The sequence below is a fragment of the Melospiza melodia genome, chromosome 11, assembly GCF_035770615.1.
Source record: "Melospiza melodia melodia isolate bMelMel2 chromosome 11, bMelMel2.pri, whole genome shotgun sequence".
Taxonomy (NCBI): Eukaryota; Metazoa; Chordata; class Aves; order Passeriformes; family Passerellidae; genus Melospiza; species Melospiza melodia.
In genome coordinates, this window is record NC_086204.1 from 10,218,543 (window position 1) to 10,236,299 (window position 17,757).

General features: G+C 36.8%; 1 long non-coding RNA gene across 4 annotated transcripts in view; it reads right to left on the reverse strand.

Moving 5' to 3' along the window:
* LOC134422990 (uncharacterized) overlaps window positions 1–17,757 on the reverse strand; it is a 61,337-nt gene that overhangs the window by 15,511 nt on the left and 28,069 nt on the right. For all 4 annotated transcript variants that reach the window (XR_010028969.1, XR_010028968.1, XR_010028966.1 and 1 more), the window contains exons 2-3: window positions 15,703–15,815; window positions 9,879–9,997 (exon numbers count right to left, since the gene is read on the reverse strand). This is a non-coding gene — a long non-coding RNA (uncharacterized LOC134422990). The remainder of the gene's footprint in view (window positions 1–9,878; window positions 9,998–15,702; window positions 15,816–17,757) is intronic.

Here is a 17,757-nt window from a genome sequence, read left to right on the forward strand (position 1 = left end):
ATGGCTGCAATGACTGTGGGTTGACTCCTCTTGTCCTTAACTAGGAAGCTAACGTATTCTTTGCTGGGTGTTGTGCTTTCCTCCTAGGTCTAAGCTGATATTGCTCCTTCTGCTGAAATGACAGCTCCTGGGTGAGGTGTGACACTGCACAACTGAGAAATTTGCATGCAGGATGTGTTTTCTCCAGCTCCACAGTTTTCCAGGAAGAGGTTTAGCAGGTAAACCAGAACCCCAAAATCTGTTTCCATTATCAAAAAGCTTAGCTTCAACTGCTAATTCTGGAAATATAAAGGCATGAGCCCAGTATTTATGCATATGACTTTGATAGCTGAAAATGTTAGCACGTGAATTTGAGGGTCTGAAAAGGATTTTTAGAATGCAAATTAACTTTTTGCTAAATCTTACACTGAAAGTTAAACCTGAGAATATAAACAAAAATAATATTTATATGTAGCAAACTGTAGGGTTTATTAATCTGTCAACAAGACAGACAAAACCAGAAGGCTTGTTGCATCTTACAAGTTTTTTTTTTTTGGAGATAAAATGTTGGAAAACAGCTCCGAGATAAATTTCTTGTTTAAAGATTATTAATGTGGAGAATTACTAGTGGGAGCAACCTATGACATTTAAGGCAGTTTTTCTCCTTTGATAACCTTTATTTTGGATGCTATAATTTACCTTTATTGTAAGAGAGTTTTAGCCTTTCCTATCTGCAAAGCTGAACCTTAAAAAGTGCAATTTTCTTCTATTCTGTGTATGTCAACTTGAGTTGGCCTAATTAAAGGAGTACTTTGCTTTTCAGGTGGGGATTTCCTAAGGTATTTTCCTTTTAAATTGACTTTGAAAGAAGTGAACTGAGTTTTGAGCTTCCTTACTCATGTTTGACTGCTTTATTACTGAAACTTTATGCTGATTTTTGTTTATAGTTCAGAAGATCACGTAATTGAAATTAATTTAGTTACTCTTCTCTAGATGCCTTTTGGGCATAGTTGGAAAGACTACTTGAACAAATGCTATAGTATGAATCTTGCTGACTTTCATTTGATTTTGCATTCGTTACTTTGAGACAAGGAGAACAAAGGTTGCTTATGTAAAATGAGAGCACAGAAACATGGCAAACATGCCTATTCTTGTGAGAGGTGTGGTGTGTAATAGCTTATGCTGAGGTGCATTTGAAGAGTTATTATGACTAAAAAGATGCTGCCTAATACACAGGTCTGGAAGAACTACTGCTTCTGAATGTGTTTTCCCCCTTTACCTTCCTGCTTCTCCTCCCACTGCACCACCATTCTGCATTTTCCCTTCATGGGGGAGGGAGTTTGTAGGGGAAAACTGGCTGCCAACAGAAGCGTGATTCCAGCTGGACTCTAAAGATAAAACTCAAAAATATGTTGCAGAAATACACTGGAAAAAGGGAAATAATAGCCTTGGGAGCACTCTCTGTTGTGAACTGTGGCAGCTGGGCAATTGCATTGCAAGGGGTTGTGTCTGTGGCTTATGACTAGCTGGTAATTATAAACTGAAGATAATTCAGTGCACTATTTATATAATTTCTTGTTGAAATTTTCATGGATGTTCACTTGTGATTCTGTTTAGGTTTGGCATTTTCATCATATTGCATTTACAAATTTTCCTGCTTTTCTTAGCAGGAAATTTTCATAATTTGGGAAAATTATGATCAGAAAGCTTTTCCTATATTAGGTATTTTCTCAGGACCAGAATGCAAGTATAGATTTTTCTGTGAGTTCGGAAATGTTTTTGCTTTTGGAGTTGGTTTAGGTTTCTTTGCTCTTCAGTGTTCTCTCCATATTTCTTCAACTCAAACATAGACTCTTAATAATGAAAACTGATCATGTTTCATGTGCCAGATATTTGATTGAAAATGTTTGTCCAAACCTGCAGCTTAAAAAGAGGTGTCTGGATGAACAGCAAAACAGAATTCTGCTAATTCATGTTCCCTCCAGAAGCTATCTAATCATCTGATTAAAAAAGTAATTAATTATTGAACTGATATGCAAACTCTTTCTACTGTAGTATCTTAAATTTTACTCAAATTTACTTAAATTTATTTGCTTTTAATATCATTAAATCTATAACAGTATTTTAAAATCATAGATGTGGTAGGCCTGCTGCAAGTTTCTCTACAACCCTGTGGATCTGAGTGACGGTGAGCAGTGAAAAGTGGGGACAGGAGGAATAGTTTCTACCTCCCTGTGTCCCCATCAGTCCCATCACATGTCCCTGAACATAGGTGGTTGCTTCTTGACTCTGCAAGGAAATGATTAAACGTGTGCAGCTGGATTTTGGTCTGTAGAAATTAAGCATTCCAGACAGTCAGGCTGTCATGGTATGCAAGTTGGAATTAGAAGATGTGCTTGAAAGAGTTTATCTGGAGGAACCAGGGAAATGGCTGAAAAATTTCTAACTCATGAATACACAGAAATATTTTATCAGGAAATTGAAAATTTGGTTACCAAGAACATGACTGAGTGTTAACTGGTCTGAATAAAAGAGGGTCTTTGAGACACAATATAATAGATTTTTCTGATGGTCATGAGTGGAAAAGGATTTTTACTGTGTCAAATATTTTTGTTTGCTGGACTTCACAGAGCAAAAACTTTCTATGTAGTTGAGAGGAAAAGAAAAATATTTTTGTATTGCTTTTTGTAAAGGCTTATTTGTATCAGCACTCCACCAATAATATCTGCTAAACATTTAATTTTGTGTTTTTCTATACAAGTATTGAAGAACACATGCTTTGGGAATGTAATACACCCATTTTTTTGGGATACATCCTGAATTGTGTAAGAAAATGGTGTTTTCCTTCCATTTAAAAGGAAAAAGATATAAAAAAATTACAACAAGGTGTAAAATGGAATGCATGCAATCATTAATATCCCTGAAACGCTTGGAAATCCATAGTCTAATGTGGGACTTGTGACTTGTAAGAGGAAATGCAGAGGATACTGATCATTTTCAATTTGGTTTTTGTTCAAATGGAGTCCACTTCCTCTTGTCAGTGAATTTCCTGTTGCCTCATCAATAGCACATATCACTAAGTTTAAAAATGGGCCTGATATCCCAGTTTGGAGCACAGGGTAGAGTAAAAGGTATTCTAATTTTCCCAAGTTCTTTCATTCTATACCTGAAACACAGGTTACAGCCAGCTGATTTTGAGTAAGAATGAAATGCTTGCCAGGCAATACCACATCTTTTGAAAAGATGTGTGAAGAGAATATATAGTATTTAACCCTTATTTAAAGGTCAGAGATCAAGTTTACTGAATCAACTAAAGGAGGCAAACTCTATGCAGAAGATCTCCTGTTTTTGAGAATTCAAACTGCGTATCTCTTAATAGATTCTTTTGGGGGGATTGTCATATTCAAGAGCTTACAAACAGTGAGTTGTTCCAGGGCTATCTCTGGGCTAAACAGTATGTCTTCAAAGCAGGTTTTGAAAAGGGCCTGATGTTCCTTCACTGTCCTCCTAGTGAAGTTAAATGGAAATTTCGGTGCTGAGTTTAGGAAAGGATGTGCAAGGAGGACTTTCTGTGTGAATTGTCAGAACAAACCGTCAGTACTTGGAATGAATCTAGTCTAGGCTGGCTCCCTCAACTCCTTAAGAGCTTTTGAGGTAGTTGTGAATGACATTATTTGAAAAGAAATTAAATATTAGTGGGGCATTGATGAAAATATGGTCAGATTCAAAAACTGAGAGTATCTGCAAAGGATCATCCATATCAAGATTTGGTGATCGTGCAAAGTCACCTAACACACAATTATCTAATGGTCTAGTGTAAATTGAGTGCATTTAGCAGTAGTTACCATGGGTAGTATCTGACATACCACATCTGTTTCTTTTCACAAAGGAGAACACATGTCACAGAGAATAGTTAAATGTTACAGCTAAAATGTGCAGTTCTTCCAATTCAGTCATTGGCTAATATAAGGTCCTATGTACATTTTTTATCACATAAGTATATAAAATTTTGCCTTGTATTATTACTGACATGTGAGGAGAGGCTGCTATCTTCCATCTTGATGATACTTCAGATTTGGACAAGTCACCCAGCACAGGGTAAGGCCGGGTTTTGCTTGGGTTTGAGTAGCACACTGGGCTAGGTGAGGGACTGAGGTCCCTTTCAACCTCACTTATGTCCAGTGTCTCGGTATCTGAATGATACTGAGCTCTCTGTTCTGAAGGTCAGGAATAGCAAATGTATCCTTTTGATTATTGACACATGAAAAAAAACCCAAACATTTGCGATCTTCCTATGTATGCGTGAATTTCTCCAATGCCTACAGTGGGGTGGCCTTTTGCTGTGGTTTGACTGTGAGAAAGGATGAGTGAAAAGCTGGGTGGAATTTTGTTATGCTTCCATAGTCCTCTGTCCAATGCCAAATCATTGTAACTTGGGATGATATTGAAAATGGAGTGTAGGAGGAGATAAATCACATCACATTGAGGGGGAAAACAAAGAAATAAAGAAGCTATATTGCTAAGATATTAAAAGTTTTCTGATTTAGAAAAAAGTGAGCTAATTTCAAAATTTTGTAAGAAAATTGTAGGCTGCTTTGTCTTCCTTTGCTCAGAAGAAGCAATTGTAAAAGTTTAGTTGAATTGTTAAATGTATTCAGTTGCCCTAGATGTTCTTGGCAAGTTTAGAACACGCGCAAAAGTTTTCATGAATTCCTAATATTTAGCTTTTCTGAATTGAGACTATGCCTTTAATAAGTAAAAATCAATGCTGGTTTGCATATGGCATTAAAAATGGGCCAATACAGAATAAAATTAGCTGACTAACTTAAGATTGTGCAATTTTTTCTTAATGTGAATACTTTGAGAATCTGAGTGCTTGAAATGATGAATTACACATGCAGAAAGTAGGAAATAATGGAATCTTGTTCCATATATAAATATTTCATCTCAAATGAAATCTCAAATGAAGATTGTCCATTTGAGGGCTACAAGCAGCAGACCAGCTTATGGGAGCAGATGTCTCCCCACACACCCCTCAGGAGTTTCTTGACCTTGAAATAGCTTGCTTGAAGCTTTTGAGATTGAAAAAAGTTTTAAATGCTGGCTAAAATTCTGAATTTAGTACCCAGCTCTTCAGTAATTTGCTATGACCAGTTTAGCTTTTTATTAGTATAATTTAGAAAAAGAAGTGTTTCTGATTTAGTCATGAAATTATTCAGTAATGTCAATATATTTTCTTTTAAGGTTCTGTCAAAGAATAAGTTGTTATTTAATTAATATTTGTCATTGTGAATAACTGTATGTAAAGGTCAATACATACAATATCATGGTTCTGGGAAACAGTATTTCAGTAAATATGAAATACTTCACTGGAAGTAAATACAAAAAATACCTAATACTCAAAATAACCCAAAGGAAATGAGAAATCCCACCTGTTATATTTTAGAAATTAATTTGAAGCATATTATTTTTGACTCCCTAGCCATATTCTGTATTTTCATTTTAAGTTCTCAATGACTTTATCTGCCTCTGTACTGTTTGTACGTCTAAAAATTTCATTGCTGTAAACAGGAGACGTGGATATGTGATGAATGAAGTGTTGCAGCTGCCTGAGTAAGAAATTTTTGTGGAGCTAAAGATAGACTTGTCTCTTGTATCTATCCTTTGGCAGAGAAAAAGGGTGATTGAAGAGAAGTAGAGTATATGAAAGCACAGCTAAAACACAGACACACTGACATTATAATACAGTGTCTCATCGGGCGATGTGGTGTTTTGACTACATGGCTGCAGCAGGTCTATAATTTAAATGCCATTAATGGCACACAAAACAATAGTGTGGAGACAGGAATACTGTAAAATCTCTGGGTCTGTACTTAAAATGCAGATGAAATAACCCTTTGAACTTGTAATGCCAAGTGTGTCCAAAGTTACCATTCTTCCATGAGGAAAGCAGTTTGTTTTTGTGGTGCTTTATGTCTTCTTCTCCTAGCACAGACATTTTCTGTTTAGATTGCTTGGCTTGTGTCACTGCAAAAATCCCAGGCCAAGGGGGGCTGGTTCTATTTTGCCTCACTCATGTCCAGTTCACACATTCGGTACAGAATTCACTATTGTCAATAGTCATGACTGTGTTTTCTTTGTGCTCGTTGTCTTTTGAATATGCTTCTTTATCCTTTTCCTAGAGTCACACACAGCACTAGTTTCACCAGAATCTCTTGGTGCTCAGCTGTAACAGAGTTACACATAGTCCTGTGACTGAACCCCAGCTATAATATCTCATTTGTTTCCACTTGGCTGTTGTAATGTTTTCTACCGCTTAAACTTCTTGTCCTTTCCCTTGCTCCCTTTTTTCCTTTTTCTTTCACGACCCCATTTAAAATTGTATCTGACTTAGTTTTTCTTATTCAATTTAACTGTGTGTAAGCACATGTTTGTGCCCTCACAGATTTAATGCACCTTGGTGTAATGTTTGCTCTAATTATTTGCCAAATTGGAGAGAGTCTTTCCAGAAACAGTTCCTGATCTCTGAAAACCTTAAAAAATGTATACAATATGTTAATTGTGAAGCTTTTTTCAGAGCATATTTCAAAGGAGGAGAAGAAATGCTATGTAAGTAAAACTCGTTTAAAGTGCTCCCTCCACCACTTCTAACAGGAGACTGTTACAATAGTTGCATTATTTCTTTATCCTGATCAAATGCCTTTGTAAATCTCACTTAGGCTTTCCCCCCCCCTTTAAACTGGTTCACTGTGTAGGTCTGGTACTATACCATGTAAATACTTAGCTGTTCCTAATTTTGGCTAAGTGGATGAACTCCTTCAAAATATTCATGCAGTGTTAACAAAACTTAATGCCAATTTATACTCCATGAACTATAACAAAATATTAAAAGTTGTTAAAGGCATAGGTATGGAGTTTCAGCAAAGTGGTTTCTCTTTATAGTACAAGTCTCAAATTCTCAAATTTGAATGTCGGTAGTTAGGTATGCCTTTCTTTTCGCACTTAAAAACAAATAATACATAATATTCAAAGCATATGGAGTAAACATGGATCTGCTTAATACTGAAAGTAAATAGAATTGAAGAAGAATAATTTATTCTTATTAATTTTGTATTAATTTAGCAACTTTGCATCTTAGCAGAAGTAATTTATTGGGCATTTTCTTTATCTAGTGTGTCTCAAGTGTATAGAAACAGCGTCTTTCAAGTCTGTGATCATCAAAATGGCTTTCTACTAAACCTGTGCATTCATAGAACAACTCAGGTTCTTCCAAAATAGCGATGTTAATATGTACAAAGATGGAATCTTATGAATGTTTTGATCTTGGAAGGAATCTTGATCAGAACAGTCAATAAAATGCAAAATGGTACAATTGGCTAACAGAAAGCAATTGTCTTTGTTTATTTCTTTCTCAGTGTAGTGGGTTAGTGCTGGTTCAGCCTACTTGGTTTTTCCCTTAACCAAAACCCAAGCCACTTCAAACCACTGCATTCAATAATATTAATAAAGAAACATTTTATGTAGGCCACTATTCCTGGCTACTGCAATCAGTACTTTTCAGTTTTGTCTGAAGTGAAGCTAATAATTTGTCTTGCACTTGTTGCCACAAACTCTGAAGAGCAACATGAAACCAAAGCAGAATTTTAGAGAAGTAATAGATAGCATTTACCCAAACTTGTTTTTAGTTAGATAAGAGTATGAGTTAGTGAAATAACTCTCCTTAGTGATAGGTTTGGTAAAATCAGTCTTAATTATCACACTGTTTTCCTACCTAGGAAATAATTTCTGGATTGCGATTTAAATATAGAGTAAATCTGCACAATTTCTCCGTGTCAGAAAAATACACTATGCACTTTGACAAATTTTCCCTTATACCTTGCACACAAGTAATTTCTTCAGTACCAGGATGTTGTTAGTTTTCTGTGATCAGCCCCAAGTATATTTTATAACCTGAGCACAGTTCATTTCCTGATGTAGCAATGCAGTCCCAGCTGCCCTCACAAGAACAGAATTCCAGATGTTCCTGTTTTGCTCTATGGAGCAGTGCTGTAATTGTTGGACAGCAAGGATACAATTTGGCTCTCTGATAATGCTGTATCTGTAGAAATAATTTCACTGTGGCTGTAGGAATGTGTGTATACATTAGGAAGGAAATTCTGTTATGGATTTCAGTCTTTAAATGCATTCATATGGCCCAGGTGATTGCAAGAACCACTTGGATGTAAGAATATCATTATGACATTTTAAGTGTCATGTAAGGAAGGAATTAGCCATTATCTAAAGCAGTGTACATGGTAACACAGCCAGTGATTTGAACCTGTCATTCATTTAATAATTCACATTGGAAAAGGCATGTGAGATCATTGTGTCCAACAGCAAACCTAACACTGCCAGGTCTACTACTTAAATCTTGTCCCAGAGCACCATGTGTGCATGTCTTTTCAGTACCTCTAGGGATGGTGACTTCATCACTTCTCTGGGAACCCTTCTCCAATGCTTGACAGGCTTTTTGGTGGAGAATTTTTTCCTAATATCAAATCTAAATGACCCCTGGTGCAACTTGAGGCCATTTTCTCTTATCCTATCACTCGTTACTTGGGAAAAAAGGACACTTGATACTCAGATATGCTCTGCTTCAGCCTCCTGTAAGGTACTTATAGAGAGTGATAAATTCTCCCCTGGGCCTCCAGACTTCATAATCCCAGTTCCCTCAGTTTCTCCTGGATGGACTTGGGCTCTAGACCCTCCAATTTTATCATGCAACTGCTTGCTCCAGTCACGATTACAGTTTTTATCTATGTAAGAGTTTCTGGATATTCAGCTTCGGTGTTTCTCCTGCTGTTTCATGGAGCTGTTTTTATAGGAGACTAAAAGCTTAATAAAGCTTGGAGTCAGTAAAAACAAAGCATGTGAGATCACCTTTAGTTGTGGTTGTTCCCATATTTTTGGTATTATTTCAGAATATGTCCTACTATGGTCAAATGTGCATCTGTTCAAATTTCTTGAATGTATTCATGACTGGGTTGGAGGCTGGTCCTGGGTTCCTTTCACACTTAATAGCTCCATTAAATACTGTGAGTATTCAGGTTGTGAGTTATCCCATTTTAAATCATCTCTACAGAATGTTTAAATGCCTTGGTGATCAATTGGTTAGGGCAGAAATCTTCTCATGTACCAATTATAGTTGCCACTTGTTGTAGAAAAGATCAAATGGGAATTATTTGTATTCTGAAACTCTCTGTGACCATTTCTATTTTCCAAATTGGCTTAGGCTGAAAATTACTTTTTTAGCAAAATTTAGCAAGACAGATTCTTGATTTCATGTGATGATACTGATGTTTTATTGTAATAGGAATTTGTAATCAAGGTTATAGAAACTGTTAACAGTATGCAGTTCTGCCTTCAGGATAAGAAAAATGGTGATGATTCCTAGAATCCTACTTTGTGGGAGAAAGATTGGAGGGGCTAAAAACATGAACTTAGGAGTGTGGAGAAAAGGATCTTCTCTCCCTTCTGGGCATGTAGAGTTGAACATTCAGTTTGCTTTGTGGTCTAGGTTTATTACTAAACTCTTGAGCAGGCCTGGAGGCATTTCCTAAATGAGACTGCAGCTACACAGCTTTTAAACTCAATTAGCCCTCTCTCCTGTGCTCTGCATGCCCTGTCAGTTCTAATGGGCTTGGCTTGCCTCTGTGAGAAAGGGAAGGTGTGGGGGTCTGCACAACCAGCCCCCTTCTTCCCCCAGACCGGGTGCAATTCCCACATCTTATTGTGGCCCTTGGACAGCAGCAATTTAAAGGTTCTCCAGAATGTTAAAATGTTAATTTTGCCTAAGGAGGAAGGCTGGGGAAAAAATGGGTAGTCATTCAACAGCAAAGAAACAAGTTAGCTTCTACTACCTGATGTGAGACTCCTTCAGGGGGGAAGGAATGCCAAACTGGGCTGGACTTTGTGTCATATCAACAGAATGGGCTGGCCCAGTGTCTTTGTTCCACAGGGATCTTCCGAGTCTTGTGGTCTGCAAAATGCAAACATGAGAGAAAGCAATCCTATCACAACTAATGGCAAAAGAAGTGTCTTAAGAAAATTGCTATTCCCAGGAATACAGATTAGAGTGCATTAAATAGAGGGGTAGAAATTATATATTACCATTTTAAAAAGTAACAAAAATAAAGACAAAACACCTAATGACTACCTTATGGAAAATCCCATTTGTTAGTCTTCAGGCACAAGAAAATATTTGACCTGTTTTGAGCAGCAGTGTTTTTATAACATGCTTCTGTTGGATAGAAATCTTTTTTCCCTTCTCTGTTTGATCTAAAAGTCCAACTGTGTTAATTTAAAAAATTAATGTAATGCATTAAGCTTGTAATACGATTAAAGGTATTACCAGAACTTTATAGAAGTTTTTTTGTTTTTCTCATTCTGTTGGTTGCAGTTCTATGCAAAACTGTAACTACAACTGGTTGAAAACTTAATATTTTTTTTCCTCTCTGGGGAAAATGCAGGAGGTTTTGAAGAAATTCATATTTTAATGGAAGTTTTTCTGGGAAGGCCTTTTGTGTGAGGAAAGGAAAAAAAGCCCCCTTGCTGCCCTAGAAGGGTTGATGGCCTGGTGTTTTGGTGTGCATCCAAAATGTCAGAGCTCTGTTGTCTTTGGAGAAGGGCTTGGAAACCTGGGTTTCTGATATTTTCTGTAGAAGTCTTGATGATCAGATTATCTATCTGGCAAGTGATCGTGCTGCCTATGTTTTCTCCTCCTCTTTCTTTTATAAGCTCCTTTTCCCAAAAGAAAGTTAAAATAACTTAGACATACTTCCCTTTAGTCTAATAATAAAATTTCAAGAATCTTTTTATTGCTTTGAGAAAGGAATATCATTTTCTGATCTGTCTTAACAGTAATGCATAGATCCATTGTTCGTGTTGTCCAGTAATGAGAAAAGGATGATAAGGATATAGATTGCTCTTAGTAATGAAATTGAAGCAACTGTATGTAAGGAGGATGCTGTGGCTGGAGAGCTCTGGAGGCATGGAAAATTCTTGTGTTTATTCCACTGAGTATTGCAAAGAAGCACCTTGCTGTCTGTGCACTTGTAGGTGTACTTATTTTACTTTATTTATGCCTAGTGGAAAACTAGAGCTAATGTTGAAAATGTGAGAGCTTCTTTAAAAAATTCAAAACCAAACAGAAGTAAACAAGTTTGAGGGGGAAAAAAACCTCTTCATAAAGCCACAGTGACTCTCTATGGAAGATGTGTCTGATGTGTCTGTGTCACAGTCTGATGTGTCTAGATCTCTTTTCCATTCATACAGAAACATGAAAAAAATCTTAGCTGCTCTGATTTACATCATCTCTTTTGAAGTGCAAATGCTAATTGAAATCAGTCAAATATCTGTCTAAAAGTATGCATGCTAAGATACTGCCAGATCATTTTTTAATGTACTTAATACAGATATATCTGATTTTCCCTAAAGCTTCTATCAGTGGGGGAAGAAAAGTGATCCTTGGATGATGCTCCCTTGATCCTCACTTTTATTACTTCATGTTTTAATGTTTACCACTTAAATATGGTTTTGAATGTGCTTCTGAATCACTGTTTTGCAAAAAGAAACAGACACTGCAGTCCATCTCCATCTGATTTCCCACCTTGCCTAAAGATTGGTGCTTTTCTCCTTTATTCTTTAGAAAAGATATTTTAAAATCAGGTTCTGCTTTCCAGATAAGCTGCTCTTCACTTTTAATTCAAGGGAACAAGAGGTAGCCATTGGTGTATGTTTGATCTCTTTGAAATATTTCATTCTGCTATGTCATTCATTCAGATGTTTGTTGGATGGACTTGAAAGTATGCTTTGGTTGCTGTTTAGAAAAATCTAGTGCCCTGTAGGTGCAATACATGATAAAAAGAAGTAATGCCCAAGACCTATTGTGTGTGGATTGCTGCAAACTGCTTTTTCCCTTGCTGCTTTTAGCTTGCTGACCTGCAGAAAAGGTTGTCTCCATGTTTTCTTCCTGTTATCAATGTGAAATTCTTCATTTCAAGTACTTTTTCATTTTGCTTTGACCTGTTTTTATAGTTTTTAGTGCTGCCTGTTTAACACGTGTGCAGCAAACTGCTGCACTACAGAGTTCCTGCAGATGTTGGGAGCCAGTATGGCTTTTATAACTGCCTCTATAATGTTCAGTCATGGAAGCCTTGATTTAGGAAGAAGAAACCCTGTTCAATCATAGATATCTTCAAATGTCCTGACCTACACCTGGAAAAAACAGTATGGCATTTTCTTGCACTGTCTGCGTGCTGAGCTGTCTGGGATAGTTTACTTTTGTGGCTTTAAACACATTAGGTAAAGTTTGGAGCCATCCAGTAAGTGCATGTTCCAAGTTCCTTTTTGCATCTACAGCAATCCTGTTAATGTTACCTCTTTAAAATTCTTTGTTAGTAAATATTATCAGATAAAAGGTTTTTGTACTCTGTATTTCTGCTCTGAAAAAGTCCATGAAATCAACACAGTCTTACCAGCTGACTTCTGAGTTTAGGTTTTCTGGGGCTTTTAGCAGGTTGTTAACAACTACAAGTATGGCATTTTTAACCTTCTGATTTGAGGGGAATTTTGCTTATCAGATCACCTCTGTTTTCCTGATTCCTCTGCCTATAAACTTGCCCTAAAGGAGAGCCATCTCTGGCCACATTTTGTTTATTATGAGTTCAAAAACCTGGAAATCTGAAAATTATTTTAGCAAGAGCCTTCCACTGTTGAAACAGTGGCCAGGACTATTTTTCATCTGTATTTTGCTATATTAATTTCATATATTTAACAAATGATAATTTTCATTATTTTCAAGACAAATGTCAGAAAGAAAAACCTTAAACAAAGCCATATCAGTGCATTTTTCTGGGAGTGAGGTTAGACATCAGGACTGTGTCACAGCCTGTGTGCTTGTGCCTGGAAGGGGGAGTTAAACTGTGGGGGGTAACCTTTCACAAGAGTGTGCTAGGCAGTGTTTGCAGGACATAACATCTTTCTTTATATGTTTGAGCTGGGTTTTTTCTCCCTGCTCTGGAAAATAGCGTTTTCTGTGATTTATCATAGACCTTTTTCATTACTCCCATTTCTACCATCATATCCTAGGTATAAATACAAGCTTTTTCTTTTTTTTTATGGCAGTTTCTAAATAATGCTGACAAGTTTGTCAAGTCATATATTGTTTGTCAAGTAACCAAACCTGTACATAGCAGTTTTTTAGAAAGTGGGATAGAAAGGGAAATTAAATCAGCACTACTGGTCAAGAGTTGCATGGAGGTGTTTTCCAGGGGAAAGAATTTTAACAGTAAAGCCAGGACCCATTGGTCCTACTCTGTGCTGGTTCACAGATTGTTTTTGCCCCTTCCTTTAGGCCCACCAAAAATCTTGGCTGCAGGCACCTCCTGTTTGTGGTGGGGACGGGATTAGAAATATAAAGATTTAGTGTTCACTCTTTAAAGCTGATATTCTAGCTCTTTTTTTGCTAAGGTAGAATGAAAACCATAAACTATTGGTAAATGTCAACTAACCGCTAGACTTGAAAGAACCAGCAGCTGCTTTCTGCTTATGAAGCAGAGAAACTGTGTGGGAGGAGATGTAAAGAACCTCCTCAAATCCCCACTATAACAGAGGGGCGGGGGAGAGACTGTGCTGAATATGGGGTTTAACCTTTAGAATTCTTCTTCTGTTCTCTCATGCTCTTAGACTTGTATGAAAATGCAAAATGACAATTGATTTTTTTCAGGTAAAAACATCAGACAAAGGCCCCATGCCACCTAAAACTAATTTCTGATAAAAATGGAGTACTTAGCTTGCCTGTATCAATTTTGTGTCTGTTAAAGATTTATGGTATGAATCTCATAAACAGTTTTCAAATGTATTTAATGAATAATTGTTTGCAAAGGGCTTGAGTGTGCCTCAAATCAGATGCAATGTTTCAATGCAACAATATTATTAACAGCATCGTTAGTGTAGTATTGAAATGGCAACACTTAAAAATTCATCTACCACACATCTGAAATGATGAGTTTGTCTTGAATACAAATAAGCATAGAGGAAATAGATTGGGAGGTAGTCATTCATGATGTATAAAATGAGATCAAAAATAGGCCACAGGTTTATGTTAATATAAATTGAGACAAATTCTAGCTTGGCAACACTGACCTAAAAGCTGTCTAAACAAAGCAACTAATGTTTATTCTGCTTCTAAAAGGAAGTCTGTATCTGCTGTTGAGAAAAGAAAAAGGGTTGTTCTGGGATGGTTTTTGGGGTCTTTAAGTAACTTATTTATAGATCCTTCATCACTTTCTGATATGGAAAAAATATGCATAGCCTCATTAGCTCATGGCAAAAACTATTTTTAGCCCTTTTAAGACTATTTGTGAAAACAGACCAGAAAATGTAGAAAGAAAAAGGGTTGGATTGTTAGGGGTTTTTTCCCCCTGAAAATAGTAAATTACAAGACACTTAATAAATGTATCTGGAAAATATGGTGGCAATCTGGCAAATTGCGACCTTTCTGTAGCTAGATGCTGACTGTACTGGGCAGATGAAACAGCTCTCAAGGAATGATCAATATTGTTCAGTATGAGAAGACTGTTTTTACATGAACAACTCTCATATAAAAAAAATACTAGAACTTCAACTCTGTTATTTCACCTGCTCTTCTTTTAAACATGTCCTTTTCTGTTTGCTGACTACTCCCGCTATGAAGCACTTGCCACAGTCCTGGGAATTACTACTAACTCCCTAAGATGGGGGTGGGAAACTAGAACTGGTGAACAAGGGCTGGAAGGGTACCAGCTGGAGGATATTTGTGACAGAATAACAGGAAGAGAGTAAAAAAGAAATGGTCAGCACTTTTGGCTTTTTAAAAGTGGGGTGCAGATGACTTGCTGTTATGTTTTTGCAATGTCTTGTTTCCAGACTGCTGGCTTAGTCAGCCACGTCTTTAATTTGCCCAGTTTATAACAGCTGCTTTGGCTGCTACCACAGAAAGAGAAATTATAATTTCCAAGCCTTCATTTCATCCCTCTTACCTATAATCCTCAAGTTCCAATCTGTCTGACCACTTGACTAGGCTTTTTAATTAACAGATCTTCTTGGGGCCCTTAAATGTGTTTTGCATATACAGGAGCACTAAACAGCCTTGGAAACTCTTGATGAGATGAAAAACATCCTGCTGGGAATATAAAATGGCACATAATGCCTAGAATAATGATTTCCATAATTGAAATTTTCATGTGCTGTATTAAAAGGCATCATTTACCTGGGGTCCTGTTCTTTTGAAAAGAAAAATGATTTAGTTTAAAGAACTTCTCTGTTTAACTCTGTCTCTACAAGGTTCTGTTGATTCCTCAGAAGAAGGTTTATGGGCTGGGCAAAAAAGGCACAAAGCTGAGGATGAAAAGTAGCATTTGAATATTTTTGTGCAGTCAGTGATTCAGATGTACTTACTTGATTTGCTCAAATGAGGCAGGCGGTGGAGTTCTGTAATGATCTTTACTTTTACCTGGGACCACATTTGGCAGAGGTGGCACATTGTTAATGATGTGTTAATAAACAACAGAATTTGGGAAGGCAGGCTCCTCCATGGCAGGTAATAGTCCTCCCTGCTGCCAGTATCTTAATGTAATTGAAGAAAACATCTTGTTTTAAAAATTTACTAATAGAATGGCACAGCAACTTGGGTCTGGGATGTACCTTGGAGACCTGATCACATGTTTCATCGACTTCTGGGGAACTGACACAGATGATGTTGGTCATATTGCCCTCAGCTCTCTTCATTGCTCGTCTGTAGCTCTGTGGTGATTTGTCTAGAAGGTAAAGAAATAAAGAATTTTGTTTGGTACCTCAGGATATGTCCAATAGATGAGCCAATAATTGATCTTGACATTCCCCTAGGAAAAATCGCTAGTGTCATTGTAAAGGTCTTAGTGGTTTTGTAGAATCTATACTAACTTTTTCTTCAGATAAAATAAGTTTTACTTCAAGCCAGCTCTAAGTGCAATTAGATTATTCAGAATATTGAGATGTGACACAATACTGTCAGTAATCCTTATATTTTCAATAGTTTAAACATCATAAAAAGTTACATCAGTGGTGTTTTTTCCGTGCTGTTAGGGTTTGTTGTTCATGTAGGATCATTCAGACATATGATACAATAAAAAATTGTCAGAAAATGAGCTCCAAGATTATTTTGCAGTACTACAGATAAGTGCTGGCAAGATGAATTTCTGAAAAATCAAATACTAGACCTGTGTATGTTGTTTTTTATTGCTTACAGAAAATTAATCCTGCTTAACTACTGAAATGCAGGTCTGGGTAACAGTCTGACCTTTACTACTGGCATGCATCAATCCTAATGAAACCTGCACCACTCCTGCAGTTTTTTAGTAGCTCTGACTATTATTCCAATCTCAGCCTGTGATATTCAAAAGCATATGAGGAACTACATAAATGCTTCCCCCTGTCACTGAAGTGCAGCAGGTTAGGTGATGGGATTCTCAAAGCCTTCTAAATTCTTGGCATTCAGGAAAGAAAATGCCAGGGCTCAAGTAACAAATATTTGAGTTGCTTCTCAAAGCCACTTTATTAAACTAGACTCCTTTAAATAGGTTTAGTACTAAGTACAGTATATTAGATCTGGAAATATATTTTTTCAAATCTATACTTTTTAGTGGTCTAATGGTTACTTTTTGAAGAACTTGTGGCCTTGCAAAATACTGTAATTACATAGCATGTTCTCAAAAAACCTGGTGTCTAGTATTAACCATCTTGTGGTTTCATGGAAGACATTTTGAGAATTTCGGATCCATCTTGTTCAGCTACGCCTCCTCTATTATGGTTAATGGGGGAACATGCACGTTTGAATTCTTTGAATAGCTTTAAAAAGTCTCACATTTTATATTTGTCTATTTTATAGGACATGAAAAAAGCTCCATCACCCCTCAGGGCATTAAAGCACAGTGCTTTAATTACACAATGCCCATTAATGCTAATAAATTTCATGCTAAGGACCTATGCTGTACCAGTGCCAAGGAAAACATAAGTCTCCTTCCTTTTCAAGCCCAGTGCCACACACTGCCTGGATGTGAGGCCATTAAAATGAGCTCTGTGGCAATGACAGACATTAGACATAGATGCAAGATTTCATGTTGACTTTCAACAGCTTCTATGGATTGAAATAATGTTAACATTTGTTTTTCAAGTAATCTTTAAAAGTATTTAGATAGGAATAGTGTTAGGTGAGTGACAGAACATGTGTGAAATCAAGTGATAATATTTTTCACTGCTGCACTCTTTCTATAATCTGATTATAACCTGAGTTTTCTCTGTGAAGATTACTTTGTAATGATACTCTGAAGAATGAGTTTACCTGCTGTATAAGATAAAGCATGTTTGTAACTGTTCATAAATCTTATTTCGTTCTCTGCTCTTTCTCTTACCTAGGTCATTAACTGCAGCCCTTTTTTTTTCTATATAGCTCTTCTCTTAGCATTTCTAGAATCTGACCTCAGAAGTAAATCTCTTTTTATCTTGGAATATTCCTGGAAATCAGGCAGTCATATTATTCTTGCTTCATGTGTACAAGTACAGCAGTTCTACACTCAGGGTGGTGGGGTAGGGGAAGAGTTTGGGATTTAGTTGGTGAGAATTTGAAGCGAGGGAAAAGTGGTAGTAGGTGTATCTGACTGGGAGATGCAGGCTTTTTTACATCTCTGCAGTAAGATAACATCTACGATCTCTCTGTAGTAA